The 13,146-nt window shown below is 37.3% G+C and overlaps 1 pseudogene; it reads left to right on the plus strand.

Moving 5' to 3' along the window:
- The first annotated feature begins 917 nt into the window (after window positions 1–917).
- Window positions 918–11,605, plus strand: LOC110362541 (cysteine-rich venom protein TEL1-like; annotated as a pseudogene).
- Window positions 11,606–13,146: the final 1,541 nt, after the last annotated feature.

The following is a 13,146-nucleotide window of genomic DNA, read 5'->3' on the forward strand; positions in this document are numbered from 1 at the left end:
ATAGTCCATGAATTGTAGCATATCTGACAGACATTCTTTATAGAACAAATGAATTTCACTGTTTAAACAGGTGTGGCACGCTTTAAATAAATGCTTGCAGTAGCTTTATTTCATTTTAACAGTACAAATAAAGCTCAGGTGACTGTAGCAAATTAACAAAAATTACTGAGTACAGTGGATTGGGTAAAATAATGAAACTGTCTCCCAGGATATTGAGTATCTGGAGGTGCTAGACTGTCTCCCTTCATAGTTAAGAGAAGTGCAGTCCTAATAACTATGGTAGACAGTTTGCTAGGTTTTCTGATGGTGATAACCCTGGTCTCATCAAAGTTGTCACAAGCACTTCAGATTAAAAAAAAAAAAAGCATTCTTACCCTTATCTCAGAACATGGAAGGATGTGGGAGACCTTATCACACGCGACTTCCCGTAATGCTGCCCGCTATACAAACAACGAAAAAAAAGCAGCTGTGTTAGAAAGGAGTTATAATACAATATTAAAATGCTAACAACAGCTTATAGCTGCAGAAATACAGCAGAAAATGGGGAAAAAATGAAACAACTTTGAGTTGTTGTATGGACAGCAACTTCAACTCAGCATAATGAAAATGGTGCTCAGTGTGAAATCATCACAACAAAGGTAGCAGTGAGGAAGGGAACTGCAAGAAAAGAATGAGGAGATGTGCAGATATTTTATGACTTTTGAAAGACAACAGGCAGCACGGAAGGAAGAAGACAGATTGTATTTAAGTAGAGCAGCTGAGCACTGAGGACCTGTCGAAACTGACTTTGCAATATTACCTTATAAATCATATTACCGTATAAATAAATTCTGAAAAAAGGGAAGGTGAGCAGAATGATGCTGCACCAGAGTGAAAATGCAAACATGCCACAGATTCCTTCAGACTGAGAGGCGAAGATGTACATGCATGTAACCATTCTGCAAGCAGGTTACTCTTCAGCGACGCAGGGGGTGAGTCGTGTGTATAATAGCGCCTAATGAGATAGCCTCTTGGCCTCAGTGAGTTAATGCAACATAAATTTTATGTAGCAAATGCAAGTTCAGGAACCACTTGGAAGGAGACACTGCTGTGCTGCCCATCACGCGTGGCTATGAAGTGAGTTGTTGACTTATATTGATTTATTTCACTCTTTTACCAGAGCCAAAGAAGACAGTAGCAAAGCAACCATCCCTAAACCTGATCTTTCCTTTTGTTAACACAACATCAGCACCTCAGTGTGCTGATTAGACTACAAGTATTTTGGCAAAGTCAAAGTGCTGCTAAAGGACAGGCCTTTTAGCGTCTCTCCTGGCCCTGGAGATAAGCAAAAAATGCCAGAACAATGTAGTTGGATTGGTTCATTTCCAGTCACCTGTTTCTTAAGAAAAGTCCTTTCTTCTAAAATGTGCAGCCCCAAAGCTGATGTCATTTATGAGCAATAAATATTGACAAAGATATAGAGGGGAACACACATATATATGCAAGCCTAGAGTGAGGAAAGCCTCTCACTCCTACCACTTTTCTTAAGATACAGAAGGATTCTGGCTGGACAAAGGTAATGTATGCAGAATTTAATTTCAGTATTAGAGCTTTTATCCACAGGGTCACTTGATCAGTATTGGTTGGGCACTGTGCTACAAAGGCTAACGTAGTTAATGTCTAAGTTGTATGAAGTGTGATAATTAAGAGAAAATGTCTGCTTATAATAATCCCAGAGGAAAAAATTAAAAATTAATAATAAATTTTGCTTAGAAAGCACACTTTCCACCTGTATTGGTGTGAAAGGGCTACAGTGAAGTCTAATTCCCATATTTATTTGCATCAAAACGTAACACTGACTCGCTTCATTCTTCAAATGTGAACATACATTTGACCACTTTGTAGAGGGTGGTCAATCATGGGAAATGTTTTCTGATGTCATTTTCATTAGTTTCATGTTGAATTTTTTTCACTTGGGTATTGGCATATACTAATACAGCTGAACTCATAATTTTACCCTCTAGAAATGTTAACTATCTGTCCAGGCTTTCAGGTATAAAAGCTATTAAAATGTCTATTCAATCTCATAGCATGCAGTACACTGATTGTATTTTCTTAATGCTGAGTGAAAATTTCTTTACAAAATGAAAGTTAAAGAAAATAACTTAGAGAAGGTAGAACTTATCAAAGAAACTGAAAAGACAAATATTCCCACTTTTACAAACTTTTAAACCAGCTATTACCTGAAAGCTTTACCAGGTGGCAGGAAAAAAGGCTTTGCTGAGGAGTGAAGCACCAGCACTAAACACAAAAAGTCTGGACTATATTTTTCAAATTGAACTTTTTTTCTAGCTTTTTAGACAGAGATTTATTTTTTTACATTTGATCAAATTTGCATGAAAGGTCCAGTTTTAAAGCAGAGCTACCTAAAAGTGTATTGCTAGCATTTGTTTCTTTAGAAGCATAGAAGCAATTTTGAGGATTGAATACTATTGACAGGGAAGGATCTGAGGACTGTATCTTTTTACTTTCAAAGTAAAGCCAAATACATTTACTCCAAGGGACAGATTTGATGGTACAATCTAACAAATGAAGATGTGCAGTAGTATTTTAATTGGGTTTGATCCTGGAGCTAAGAATGTTATATGTTTCCAGCTGCAGCACTTAACAGGGGAGTCCCAGAAAGATCTTGTTTCTGCATGTAAGGACAAGTCATCAGTGGCCAAAGCTAGTCCTTCAATTCAAGAATTTATTCTTCATTAATATCAGGGAGATCCCTGCCTCTACCTCATGCAAGTGATTTTCTTATGCAGTCATGGGAAAACAAGCTTAAGACTGAATATCTGAGTGACATGTAGTCTTCAGTGTGATAGAATGTCTTGATGATTAATATCACACAACAGAATACAGTACTGAAGCAAATGATGAATTTAGCTGCCTCCTGTCTAGTACCAGGAACATTATAGTCAACAGATCACATTCTCTTGGTGTTTTCATTGGTTGAATAGACTTCCTAAGAAATAAGATTTCTTAGCCCAGGCACAATGCTACCATAATGTAACTATGAGTCCCATTGGATTCAAACTCACATCTCTACATGGCAGTGTTGTTCTGCCATTTTTGTTAGTATCAGTTTGGTAATGGATACACCAAGCCCATTATTTTGTGAGCTCCTGAAACAATACAACACATTGCATAGAATAACTTAGTCTTGCATCGCTACCATGCAAGTGTTTTCATTTTTCTTCTTTGTTTTAATTTCCTTAGAGGTAGGTTGAAACTCTGCAGAGATGGCATCTAAAAAAAATAAAGAACTTACCTTGTTCCAACAGTGGCTTGATTACCTTCTTCTGATATATGGACTCATGTCTTACATTTGCTCATGAACACTTTGCTGTGACTATTAGCCCTAAGATCTTTTGGCTGTATGTAAAAGTCACATTGTACATTTATGTTCTCTGATTGATTGTCCTCCAGTCCTAGTGGAAAATCTATCCTGTGTTGTAAAAATGTTGAATATTTCTAGCTATGCCTGCAGTTATTAGCATCTAAATTCAAAGAAAGTCACTCTCAACTTCAAAGCTAAATATTGGCAAGAGCATAGTTACATCGAGTCCTTTACCACGAAGTTACACCCTCTGACATATATGTTGGAATACTCCTACCACAGACTGGTACGGAATACTCATAAATTGTGAACATAAAAGGGGTCTTACAAACAAAGATTTTTGAAAAACTTTGTGTTTTCCAGTGTTCAGGCAGGACTTCCCCACGCCCTCTGTCCAGGGTTGAATTTAAGTTGGAAATTTAGCTCCAAACAAGGGTTATATGTGGACCTTCTTGTACCCAGTGAGAGATCCCATTATATAGAACTTGCTCCTCAGTGAGTGTAGGAGCTGCTGCACTATTTGTAGGTGAAAGAGTTACACCAAAGCTTCTGAAAAGAAAACTAACACTCTTTCTGGACCTCCTTCATTATTCTTTTTGTTATTATACTTATTTTCCTTATAATAAGCAGCAATTTCTGACACTACAGACGGAGGCTGATTCACTCAGGTAGAACTAGATAGTGAGTAAATCCACTGACTTCAGTAACATAAACCCAACATAAATAAAAGGGAGATCAGATCAAAAATTTACATACAATTTCAGGTGTTAAACAAAGAACAGAATATAAATAATGCTATGAGTGCCTTGTCTTCCAAGTCGTCATTCCAGGAACAAGAAATATTCATTCTACTTAGTGAAAGAAGAATAAAATGCTTTTCCAGGATCCTGGTAACTTGCTGTTAATTCTTAGAGATGTGAATCCCTCCTTCAGTTCCTGCCAGAAGGAAAAGTTCTCTGTAGACTTTCTCAACTCATTCTACTCATTTAACATCAACATGTTAATTTAATCATTTAGCAGAGATGGTGGATTGCTTTTATTTTCATTGTATATTTATGGTTTTAACAGGTGTTATCACAATAGTTTCCCTGTCAAGCAGGGTTCCTAGATCTCTACCACTGACCTGTATTGCCCATGTTGAAGATTTTTCTGAAGGACCAGCTGTAAGGTTCATTGTGTTTGACAGTTTTTATTACATCAATTTTCCTCGGTTGCTTCAGTCTGTCTTAAGGTAACCATTTGAGATCAAAGTTACTCTTCCTCAGGATTTTGCCACACCTTTACTCTTACCTACCAAAAAGTCATTATTTCCTATATGTCTTAAAAAATACAAAGATATATAAGCTTTGCTGCTTCTGGTGTGTACAGAAAATTATGACATGAGTATGAGTAGGTTTCAGACTATCTGTGTATATACTGTGGTATTTGCTTCTCTAAGGTATCTTAGCGACCAGAGGGCAACAGGCAAAATTGTTTCCTGAAGGCTTTGTTTGTTAGGTGTCAGATATAACATGAGGATGATCACCACCATTTGCTTGAGCCAATATGATGCTGATTTAATGAGGAAAGAGGGAGCAAGAAAGAGATGGAGACAATTATTGATGTGCCCATTGTTCCACCCACAATACCAATTCCCAATACAGATGATGCTTGATTGAGCAGGACACTGATGTGACCCTACTAAACACATTAATGACCTTTATTTTATTTTATTTTATTTTTATACAAGGAGGAGGCAAAGATTAAGGAAATGCTGCAAATTCAAGATATGTTGAATAAACAAGTCAAGAGGGGGTTGATCCTTCTGTTACAAAATACACAAATTTTTATGTTACTTAATGATCCGTTCTTCAATGCAAGATGGAGTCTTCTCTCTGTACTAGATAGTGGTCGTCATATATGATCATACACTCATTTGCACAGTTTCAGTACATCCAGCTGTACTAGGTAGCAATTAATATAATCTTCTGTGTGACAGGCTTGACTTTGCAACAATTTTGTATCTTACTCACACGCCACATTACACAACAAACTTTATGCAACAGAGATTAATGGATTTTCTTGTTTGTTTTTCCTTTGTAGAAATGGATCTACTAACTGCAATCATTTTCCTGGCTGCTTTGCTACACCAAATTGATGGACAGGTAGGAGCATTCACCTATTCAAAGAGCCATATCTGAGCACATTTTATAGATATCTGAGGTGGCATAATGTGATTTAGTGATCTCTAGAGCTTTACAATTAAGGCTTGAAATTATAGTTAACACATTCTTTCCACAATGAAAACGAACTCTTTGTTTTCTCAGATTTTTGTATTAAAATATTTCTTCCACCTATCAAAATACTATTGTCTTCAAAGAATTATTTTTAAAGTATGTTTCCCTAAAAAATATGAACTGATGCTATTCTAAAATAGTTTGGCTAAGTATTAGAAATTTAGTCTTCAGCTCTCTTTATAAAAGATTAATCTTGTATATGTAGATATCTACTATAGAGATATTTGAATGTGAGTGATTTATCAATATCTGCTTAATAATGAATGAAAAAAAAATAGTATTTGAGAGATGTTGATCATCTATTTCTTCAACAAATCTTGGGAAAACTATGCCCTAAGTTGCCCAGTAATGATGAAGAATGTGAAGGTCTCTAGCTTAGATTGAGATGTCTCATCCTCAGACACTAAGTGGGAAGAATCCTTTCCTGAGAGATATTTTAGTCTGAAAACTCCAAGATAAGCATCACAACTCTCTTTCTCTGCAGGGATTCGTAATCTGACATCACTATGTAAGAGACAATCTAAGCCATTAATTGCTTTCTTGACCTTAGGTGTTTCAGAACATGGTGTGCAAACATTCCTAAGTTCTGATCCAGATTCACATACTTCCAAAGCTTACAAGTGGTAAGAGCTAAGGACTTTCTTAATGCACACAAGAGGTCAAAGTCAGTCTTGAAATTTGGTTCCACAGCTAAGCATTCTCTGTGTTTGATGTGGAGACATCTGAAGGAAGAATTTCTAGCTATAAATTTCATGTAAGGCCAAAACTACCATTTAAATCAAGGAAGGAAGGAAGGAAGGAAGGAAGGAAGTTTTACTTTGACAAGAAACTCATGTTTTATCTTGCTTATTAAACTTTGGTTAACTGGAACCTTCATTGTTGTTGTTTTCCAGGGTTTTCAGTATAAACAAATGGACATGTCCTCCTCCTTTCCTTATTCTAAGTATCAAAACCAAAAACAGATCCTTGAGCATCACAATGAAATACGGAGATCTGTATTTCCCACAGCCAGGAACATGCTGAAGATGGTAAGATATGCATTCCTACTAGCCTGCTTTCCACATCACTAGCAGAAGATTTTTACCATTCTAAACAACCCACACTCAGTGAACAGAGATGGGAGGAAACATGCTCTGGGACTGAAATGGAGAGATCAGAATTTTATCCCTTTGTTTCTGCAGGCACATCATGATGCTGCAAGCACTTGTAAAATCATTGCAAAGGTCTCAGGATGGGCCACAAGTGCTATTTGAAACCTTTCTCCTAAACAATATGTATTAGTTTCTGCACTTGAAAAAAAATCAGGAACTGTTCCATGCTTAGAGTTGTTTGTCTGCAGGAATCATGAACACAGGTTTGCCCCAACTGTATCTGTTTATTGCTGTCAAACCTACATTAACATAACCCATACAGTGAATCACAAGTTCTTGCCTTATGTTTCCTCATTGCAATAGACAGCAACTGCAAATCGTTCCAGGGAAAGCATTTAAACCAGGAATAAGGTACAAAATGCAGTGCTAGCTCTCAGATTATGGATAAGATTCTTCAGTCTGTGGGATGGGCATCTCCCTTAGAAGAAGAGAAACACACTCCTTGGGTGAAGGAAACAGTCGATAAAGCAAAGAGAAGGAGCACCAGCAACAATATGTTTCTGAATTTCACATTGTCAGGGGGGAAAGACAGACCTAAATTTTCATAACCATTTGTCTTCAGATGAACTTGCTTTGCCCATTACTGTCCCAATCCCTGTCACCCCTGATATTCTCTGTTATCCCCATCCTATTGGCAGATGAGTTGGTCAGTGCTTTATGGTTAAGTCTTGCAAACATTCCACATCCTCAAAGTCCAGCTGTTGTCTATCACTACATCTCAGCTGCACCTGGGCTTAAAATTAGTTTTATATCATTCAGCACACTGCAGCCTTCAAAGTTAATTCACATAGGCAAAAGAAAGCAACAGTAAGTTATAGAAGTCTCATTAATAAGGACTGTCTGGAGATCAGGACTGTGTGATACTGTGCAGAATAACCTGCTCTGCAACATTTCAGTGCTAAAGAAATGTGATGCACATGCCCCAGTAGTGTAAATCAGCACAACTCCTCTGCTTTCTGTTGAGGTCCACAGGAGCATTCAGTGCACAACATCCAAGTCACTCCCCATTTGTTTTCTTCTCTTTCATGGTGTTCACTAACCTACCTGTGACCTGTATACTTCTTCCTTTGTGTCTTTCAGGTGTGGAGTGAGAAAACTGCCAGGAATGCTCAGAAATGGGCAAATAAGTGTGAGATGAAAGTCAGTCCAAGAGACCAGAGAGTCATGAATGGTACGTGACAAATGTCAAGCCTAAACTGATAACTTAACGCAAATTGCAGATGACCCCTCTGCACGTGAACTAGAAATAAGTTTTAATGTATTGTAAAATATCTTTTGAGGATTATTAAACACAGAAACACCATCTTTGCCAGAGAAATACCCTGAAAGACAAATTATTGGAACTTGAGAGAGAGGGATGCTATGTACTTGCCCTATTTTTGTACCTCTCTCTAAGTGCCCACTTTTGGCTACTGCGGGAGACAATACAGTGCAATAGATGACTGTTGATATGACATTTTTGTACAGACTTTTTTGTGTAACATTTTGTAGTCAAATAAGTATCTGTGACTGAAATAATCTCACCAAAACCAGCCTACAAGAAAGATGGGGACAGACTATTTAGAAGGGTCTGTTTGGATAGGACAAGGGGTGATGTTTTTAAACTAAAGGAGGGGAGATTCAGACCAGACCTGAGGAAGAAATTTTTTACATTGAGGGTGGTGAAACCCTGGCCCAGGTTGGCCAGAGAGGTGGTGGATGCCCCATCCCTGGAGACATCCCAGGCCAGGCTGGACGGGGCTCTGAGCAACCTGATCTGGGTGAAGATGTCCCTGCTCATGGAAGAGGTGGCACTGGATGAGCTTTGAAGGTCCCAAACTATTCTATGATTCTATTCTATGATTCTATGATCTTTTTCTTAGGGAGTAGCTACAACACCTCTGTCATATCTCCCACCCTACATCTTACTTCTCTCCTAAGTAACACAATACACTTACTTCTACTTCAGGTGTCACCTGTGGTGAGAATATATTACTCTCATCTTATCCAAGAACGTGGGCTGAAGCAATTAGAGTCTGGTACAGCCAGTCCTCCAATTTCAAGTATGGATTTGGAGCAACCTCGAAAAATGTCAATGTTGCGAGTTATACTCAGGTATGGAGAATTGAAACAAACTGCAATGATGCACTGGAATTACATGAGTACACTTCAGTGAGCTGAGAGATATTTATAATCAGAAAAAAAATTATCACTCTCATGAAATCATTATCTATAATTCACACTGTCATTCAGAGATGAATGATAAGTTCTAATTGTTTTTCATCTAATTTTGAGGCAATTGAACCAGTATTTTGGAAAAGCTGTCCAGAAGAAAAATATTATTCTGTAGGGAAAAAAAATTATTTAATACCTTTAATTTAGAAATAAACATTTTCTGTATAGGGATTGGAATACCTGATTAAGAAATGTCAGAGCAAAATATCTATGATGAAAATAATTGAATTGAAACTTCATTGTCCTGCCAGAAACTGTGTTCAAAACCATTTGGAGACTGGAGGACATGGTTAACTCATTTTTCTATTTATTCTTTCTCTCAGTTAACTGACAACTTAAAAGCTAAATAGATTTAAAAAAAATAAGAAACAAAATATTATATTCTGCTTCTGCAATTTTCTGACCTGCTCAATGAGAATTCAATAAAACATGACTCTGAAATAATGTGTTTTGTTTGTTTGTTTGTTTGTTTGTTTTTCTACAGCTAATATGGTACAGCAGCTACCAGGTTGGATGTGCAGTTGCCTACTGTCCTAAGAGCCAGTTCAACTACTTTTATGTTTGCCAATACTGTCCTCCGTACGTACTGCCTTTTCACTCATTTAAGGTGCAATGATTCTAGATAAGCTTTCAAAAGCTCCCACAGTCTATTTGCCATTCATAGGATAAAATTATTATGTTTCATTTTAACCATTTATAGTTTTGAAAATACCAATGTGAATTGTGGGTTTAACACCAGGATAAATAGCAAAATTTATTACGTTTCACACTGAAACAGATTATTAGAGAAACTTTAGCCTATGAACAACGAAAGTTCCACCTCTGTTAGAATCAGGCATCACACACAAGTCATCCTGCAATTTGGGCTACAAACAAGAAAGTCAGATGTAAAGTGTAAGCCAACAGCAAATGAATATTCACAGAGGCAAAGAGTGCATCTGAAACAGCTGCATGTCAGAAGGCAGCTGCAGAGGTTATGTGCTTGTAAGCCACAATCACTTGAAAGCCATTGAAAAAGCAGAACTAGGAAGCACAGAAGATTTTTTTAAACTGATGATAGTATATAAATGTAAATAGCTGATTAATTTTCTTTCTCCAAGCCTTATTGTCCCTCCTATTTATAATTAAAGGTCTAATATTCTAAAAATATCTGAAACTAAAATACAACTTCCTACGAAAATAATTTTATCCAAAAACTTCTGAATTCCTCTCAGTGCGATAAGTAGCATAAATTTCTGTCGATGGCTCAGAGCTGCACTTTGATCTTGTTTTGTGTTGTATTTCTTTCGAATTTCAGAGGAAATAATGCAATGCAAATAGCTACACCTTACAGAAATGGACCAAAATGTGCAGACTGTCCTGGCCACTGTGACAGAGGGCTTTGCAGTAAGTGAATGTATTGTCATCCTTACAGCAAACATCACGCTACCTCAGATAGTAATGTGGTTCCTTTGTAGCATTTTACTTTTTTAGAGCTACTTCTTGCTAATCTGGAGGAAAGATCCTGAAACTGCCCATTTCCAATCTCCCCAGAAATAACAATGGTTAAAAATCCCACTAGAACAGGCACAATCTTGATTGAGGGGATTGGACTAGATGTCCTCCAGACGTCCCTTCCAACTACAACCATCCTGTGGTAATGGGTAAATTATGTTGCTCCTGAGCAATAGGTGCATTATCACACCGTCAATCTTCTGCTGCCCTCTTCTGGAAAGCTCAAAATAAAATGTCTTAATGTACATCTACATCTAAGGGCAGGAAAAGACTGTGAGGGTTCATACATCTGTATGTGTGTGAAGATGTGCACAGGCCCCTGGGTTCTGCAGACTTCTATGTGGAGCGAGTAAAAGTGTAGGAGTAGATGGGGCGAGTAGGATACTGCCTTTCTGCCTGCATTCCCTTTTCTGTAATATTCAAGCATTTTTTTACAGCAGAGCAATCGTACCAAGACTATATAGACCTGAAATATGAAATTTTTGGAAAATAGAGATGTATTCAGACCAGGACTTGTTTTTCAACTAAAATTTCATGGTTTTGTTTCTCTCTCTTGTATTTCAGCCAATCCTTGCAAGCATCAAGATTTCTTTGGAAACTGCAGAAATCTGAAAATGTTGTTTAGCTGTAGCCATCCACTGGTGAGAGAGAAGTGTCCTGCCACCTGCAGATGCACCACTCAAATCATATAATGTCCTGGCAGATGTCATTACAGCTGCCGTGACACTGACTTACTAGGAAAGAGTAGAACTCACTGTGAAGTGTATTCACTTTCAGTGCATCAGCTCAGTCTGACCTATAGGTAACATTTTTGCTGACATCTCACCACTCTTTCAGTCCTAAATAAGTCTAGTAGCTCAAACAACCTCTGATGTTCTTATAGACTTTGTAGGAATCATGCTTAAGCTACTAATGTCTTACTTCATGGTTTTCCTTTCGGTGGATCATCCACTGATTCATTTCTTTGTAATGGGAAACACACTTTAATATCACTTTAGGGTTTTTTGCAAAATATGTTAAATTCCACTTTTTTCTGTTACCTTTTCTTTGATTAGAAATGGAATGCGTTTCTGCTAAATAAATACATGATTTACCACCAGTCCACAAACAGAGCTTTTCATTGAAGTTATTAATAATGTCTTTTTTTTTCATTTGGAAAATTCCTTATGGATATTTCAAGACTCTCTGATACTCTATGTGAGTGGGGATGAGACTGGAAAAGAAAGACAAAGGAAAAAGTGATACATGTTTTTGTACAGCAAAATAAGGAGGTAAACACTGAATCTGCCAAATTTTGCCCTGTGGCCTAAACACAAAGTTTCTCATACATCTGTGTATACAAGTGATAAATGTTTGTTTTTTTTTTTTTCATATGGCACCAACAGTCAAGAAATAGGAAGCCTTTTAAAAACATTCTTAAAAAGAAAGAGGTGGAGATATCCCTTCCCATCTTCTCTATGAGTAAGTCTGTCACTCATCTGGGACTAGTATTGTAGCATGTAGAAAATAAAATATGGCTACCAAAAATTCCCAAAAAATCCCCTTCAAAATATCTGATTTTCCCCAGAACTTCCCAGGAACCATTTCAGTGTCACTTCCTAGCACTGTACACCTCTGTGATCTCTCCAAGAGGATTAAGTTCAGGTGAAGGCCTTAGATGTGTCTTCTCCCACCTCTATTTGCAGGCAGCTCCTGTAAAGGTTTTAAAAAACCTGTAAAGGTTTTAATTTCATATCTTTCCAAGCCTTTTACAATGCAAGGGATGATTTCAAAGAACCGTGTATTTATATCGAGCCAGAACTGAGGACTTGCATCTGTTACCTGCCAGTGGTATTGGTTACTTGAAGAAACTTTTTGACTCCTTTAGTGAGGGGCATTATCATAATCATTCCTCTGACTGACAATATTATTATATTGATAAAACTATGTTATAGAATTATCCTACAGATTTACTAGTTACATATTATAGCTTTTATTTTATCTTTAAATTTCTGACTTTAATAAAAAGGTGGATACAAAGGAAACAGAAACTCTTTATGCTGACAGTTTATAAACTTTGAGAGATGTTGAAAACCACGGAGACATATCTAACAGCATCTTCTTGCTGCACAGAGGAGCCCCTTCCCACTGATGTTCCTCATTACACTCGTCCCAAAACTCTGCAGAGCAATTGACGCATCCTGGTGCTGTAAAGGATGTACTAGGGTGTCCTACCAGACCACCACCTGCTCCTCAAGATGGGTTCTGGTCTCCCATAGGTTTTGAGTCACATATACCAGCCCTGAGCAGGACTAATCCCACTTAACCACCTTCTTTTGCTATTTTAGACCAGCAAAAATTCATTTTCCATAGGACTGCAATTCTAGTTTATAACACAAGAGGGTGAACTATATCCAGACATTCAGCTGCACCGTTTTTCATTTTGCTAGCTGAATGAAGGGATGCATCTTTTACTAGAAATTGAAGATCTGGACCTGCCCTGACCTGTTTTTAATGCTTGCTTGTGCAGAATTTCTTAGCTAATACTGGATAAATAAATGATCATTACATATAGAAACAATTTAGTAGCAGATTCTTTCCCTCCATTGTTTCATACTCTGTGTTCATATTCTGTTATAACAATGGTAATTTCTATAACCTTTAT

The sequence above is a fragment of the Columba livia genome, chromosome 3 (genome assembly GCF_036013475.1).
Source record: "Columba livia isolate bColLiv1 breed racing homer chromosome 3, bColLiv1.pat.W.v2, whole genome shotgun sequence".
Taxonomy (NCBI): Eukaryota; Metazoa; Chordata; class Aves; order Columbiformes; family Columbidae; genus Columba; species Columba livia.